This window comes from Brassica oleracea, chromosome C7 (genome assembly GCF_000695525.1).
Source record: "Brassica oleracea var. oleracea cultivar TO1000 chromosome C7, BOL, whole genome shotgun sequence".
NCBI lineage: Eukaryota > Viridiplantae > Streptophyta > Magnoliopsida > Brassicales > Brassicaceae > Brassica > Brassica oleracea.
Window position 1 is genome coordinate 2,074,863 of NC_027754.1, and position 5,066 is coordinate 2,079,928.

A 5,066-nucleotide genomic window follows, 5' to 3' on the forward strand; every position below is an offset into this window, starting at 1 on the left:
AAATTTAAGAAAATATTAAAGTTTTAATATTGTGTTCAGAGTTGAAGGAATGATTTTTTTTCCCGCCCAAAATACGAAATGTCGCGAAACATATTACACTTGACGGCTGAGTTATAGGAACGTTACGACTAGCTTATACCTTTCAGATACGTTACGGTTGAATTATGCACACTTACAGTTGAGTTATGCATACATTACGACTGAGTTTAATTATAAACCAACCCTAATCTAAATCCTAGAAAAAAAAGCTTGCAGCCGTGTCGACAAAATCTAAACCTAACTAAACCACCGTGTGTTTCTTCCATATCACGAGAGCCGGGAGGTCATTATTGTCTTCTTCCTTCGCCGCCGCAGTCCTGTTACCATGAGAACTCCGACGTCTTCAAGCCACACAACGGTTTTGTTACCTCCTCCACCATCAAGCTCCTCTGCCTTATCCACCTTCCAGCAACAAGAACAAATTCAAAACACAGAGAAAGAGCGAGAGAGATTGAAAGAGAGAGAGGTGACCAGTGTGGTGACAAGCGGTGGTAGTGGCGACTACGACAAAGATGGACTAAGAAACGGAAACAAGGATGACGTCGGCAAGTATAGATGGCGATGAGCTCAATATCCGTGACGACGGCGAAGACCAGTCTTCTTCGACACGTTTTCTTCTTCTTCTCCGACAATCTTCTTTTCTTCTTTGACGTTTCTTCTTCTCTAACTTCTAAGATTACAAACCAAATATACTAAGGCATAAGACACGAATGATAATGTATGAATCTCTCTTGTTTACAAGACAGAAAGTGAGAGAGATGAAGAAGATCTGGAACTGTAAAGAACTCCTGAAGGAAAGAGAAGAGGAGAAGGAGACGTCAAATAGAAGAGAGAAAGTGAAGAAAAAAAATGCATTTTAGACCATTAGATCAAAACTAATTAATGGTCAAGAATTGTAATCCTTGTACTAAAAAATCTAACCAATGAGAAAGAAGTTAAAAGATAACTACAAGATGGATTTGTAGCCCTTAGATATAAACAATCAATGGTTAGTGTTTTAATTTTGATGGTTAAAATTATATTTTATATTAAAGTGTTTTTTTGATAAAGCTTTAAATTTTTAAACTTGGATTTTATGATTATATGTTGATTTTTTGATATGTGGTTTCAATATGAAGTTTAAAGTTTAGGGTATATAACTGAGTGAGTATAGGGTTTGGTATATAGTGTTTTGGGTTTCGATTTAAGATTTAAGATTATATTTTTAAGTAAAAAAATTATTAGAGTTTTAACATTTGTAGTTAGAATTTATGGTAGATGATTAATTATTTTTCTTTTTAAATTTGAAGTTTAATGTTTTATGGTATAGGTCAAAGTATGTGGTTTAGGGTTTAGGGTTAAAGGTTCCAAATAGATATGTTTGAGATAATATTTTGAAAATATTTAACTTTATAATTTTATATTTAATATTTGTTTAAATTTTAAAACATTATAAAACATTATAATTTTATATTGAAAATATTGAACCCTTAGACTAAAATCAATCAATGGTCATGAAAAAAGCAATATAATTTGTAATTTTAGTTTTTTTTTTCAATTTGTTTTGAATTTTTTTTTAATTTAAAGAATGTAGTTACGGTTTTAAATCAAAATTTAAAATGGAATTTAAAATTAAATTTTTTTTTTAAATGATTAAAATTTGAGTATAACTCTAAACTATAAACCTAAACTTTAAACCTAAACCTTAAACTTTAAATAATAAAAAAATATTGGATTTGTTGTTCAAAGATAAACTTTATAATTCTATATTTTATGATTTGAGGTTTATATCTAAGAAATGATTAAAGTTAGAGTCTTGTAAGTAAGAATTGTATAAGTGATTGTAAGAGAACATATATCTCAAGATCAAGTTAAAGTCTCAACTTGAAATTCAAGAAACTATACACATTCAGTTGATTTATATTCACTTGATATTATTGTTAAGATGATCTTCAATATAACTTCTTACAGTACTTGAATTCAATTTTCCGATTTTAGGGTATGTTTGAGGTATGACTGAGTTATGTAAACGACACGACTGAGATATATAAACGACACGGTTGAGTAGTGTAAACATAGCATAAGTCAAACACAAAATACATGGGTGAGTTATGTTTCTTACATAGAAAACCAAAAATACAAGTTTTCTGCACAATTTCGGTGATAACTCGTCCATGTATACAAGCTTCATTGAACTCTTCTGTGTAGTCTCTGCTGAATCCATCACTTCTTTCCGTCTCCTCCATTCTCTTCTTGTTCAATCTTCTCTTTCACTCAGATCTGGAAACAAAAATTAGATTATCCAAATATGGTTTTTTGGAATGTATTTGTCTTTTCTCCTCGGAATGCACACTTCTTATAGCTAGGTTTTCGGAGATTGGCGGGAAGTAACTCAGCCACAACTGCATATATAAACCAGCCGTAAAAGAAAGTAACTCAGCCACAACATAAACTAAAACTCAGCCACAAACTCGAAAAACGTAGCAGAGAAGATGATTTCGGGCGATTGCAGCAAAGAATATTTCGTAGAAACGATTGGAGACGACGATATCAGAGAACACAAGACAGAGAGTTAGTTCGAGGAAGAGGGAGTAAACACAATGTCGACGACGATTTTAGAAAAGCGGCGGTTAGGGTTCCCTTAGTTCTTCGGCGAAGTTGTACGTGTTATTGTGTTTTTTTTTCAACGTTTATGTAATTAAAGAGACAATTGATTGTTCTCTATTGCTGATGTGGATAATTAACTAATGATATGGGTTTAATGTTTTAAAATAATTTTAATTAAAAAAACTAACCAAATGCGTTTATTGTCATTTACTAGGGTATACAAACATCTAGTAATTTAAAAAAGATGTATAACACTTTAGTCATAAACCAACTTTTCTATAACATTCTAGTAATTTTCTCTAAACTTATAGCAGTAGAAATATCTATAAGTATCAAGTAAAGATCGCATTCCATACAGATTTAGAGATTGAACCTTTGTTTTACCTTTCCATCCATGATCCTAGAAGCAGAGTCAGCTCGATCTTGAGGAGACAGCAAGGAGATGAATGCCATTAAACGCACCTGCTTCTCAGATCTGGCTGGGTGCAGATCCCAGCGAATGCCATTCCGCACATCTGAGACTAAGGCGCCCATATTTGTAGAGCCATGTTCACCTAGAAAAGAGTAGACTACCAAACGGAGTCCACATGTCCCACGACTAGAATGTGGAGTCCCTTTTCCCATTTGAAAGTTGAACTTTACTAAGGCCTACTAAGTTAGCATTCTTTTTCCTGACACTTCACTTTAGAAAGATAACTTTTATTTTTTTTGACCGAAAACTCATCTTCTTCTTCTTTTTGGTCAACTTTATAATTATTTTCCATCATAATAAACAAAAAACCATTTCCAGATAACACGAGATTGTGTTTTTTTTTGTGCTTTTGAATTTCTTGTAAAGTCTTAAGAGCAACAACAATGGTAGTGCTCTCAAAAAAAAATCTTGAAAAGTGGAGATTTTTAATAGCATGGCATGTATATCGCAGTATTGATAGAGTCACTTATTCTATGACATGCGTAGAAATTTCTATCAATAGTGTTATCTCACAATAATATATTCTCTTTCTTTTTTTATTTATTTATTATTTTCTATTATTTCACTTTAAGAACACTAATGAGAACATTTATTAGATCTTACCATTTCTGATAATCTAATTAGCATGCACACATGATAAAGATATATAAATTCTTATATATATATATGATCATGTAACATCTAAAAACAATGATGTGGTAAGTAAATACCACAATACACAACATTTGAACTTTGTACTTTCTATAGCTATTTTAATCAACAAAAGATATATAACATAATAGTTTATGTAAATATTATTATGATTATTGCTCAAAATTGATCCATATATATTTTATACAACAAATATAAATGGCGAACAACATAAATGTGGATGCGATATAACAAAACTATAATATTTTTTGAAACAACTCGTGGGCTCATCTAGTAAGCATCATTTTTTTTCATTTAGCGCCCAAAATTTAGAAGTTAATAATTCTAATATACCTTTTCAACTTATTGTTTCATTTACTACATCTGCAAAAGATCATATTTTATTCTTATCATAATTTGACAATTACATAATTTGACAACTTATTTAATTATTACTTTAAATCACATCTTAATTTATTATAAATATATATGAATTTTGTTGTCAATAAAATAAACATTAAGATCATTTTGGACATGGGACATAGCATGCACATTTGTTTCCTGAGATGCAACCAGTGGTTATTTCCTGCATCCCTGACCCTTCTGTCTTCTTCTTGCACGCAGATAGGCAAGCTGGCTTGTCTTGACAACTTTCAGGCTTTTGGTTTTCTAGATATATGGGACATGTATCTTTTTTATTTTTATTTCCTTGCCCCATCGCTCCGACCACTATTATATATAAAACATAAATCTCAGTGTATGTAATGAAAAATGTTTCCGAAAAATTTCAAATACTGAAAAATATTTTAGATAATGTTTATTTAGTTTAAAAAAACATTGATTATTTGAGGTAAACAAAACATGTAGCTAATCTGATATAAAGATATCTATAAGTACCATGTAAATTTCCTTGTAAAATGATATATCAACTTTATTTCATAAACAAGAACTATAGTTTTACATATTTAATTACTCAGTAAGCATGAATTTGGAGTAATGAAGAAAAGTTGTTTGTTGAACCAATTTGGATTAAATTTTTTTTTTCATAATATATTAAAACCATATATCTAGCCAAAATAGGTGAAGAAATAACACAAAATACTTTTTGGATATCAGTTTCCTAGATTTATCACAAAACTACTGTATATAAATTTATAGGTTTAGATAAGATGTAATTTCATATTGTAATCAACTATAAAAAAATGTCTGTAACAACGTAGCTTATTAAAAAATAAAGTGATATGTTGCAAAAAAAAAACAAAAACAAAGACATTCTAAATTCTTTTTTTTTAAAGAATAAATGCAATATATATTACAAAAGTATAGAGACAAACCTAGT

The 5,066-nt window shown here is 30.2% G+C and overlaps 1 long non-coding RNA gene across 1 annotated transcript in view; it reads right to left on the reverse strand.

Moving 5' to 3' along the window:
- Positions 1-4,221: 4,221 nt before the first annotated feature.
- The window catches only part of LOC106305324, a 9,672-nt gene continuing 8,827 nt past the window's right edge, over positions 4,222-5,066 (reverse strand). The window contains exon 2 of the long non-coding RNA XR_001262963.1: positions 4,222-4,456. This is a non-coding gene — a long non-coding RNA (uncharacterized LOC106305324). The remainder of the gene's footprint in view (positions 4,457-5,066) is intronic.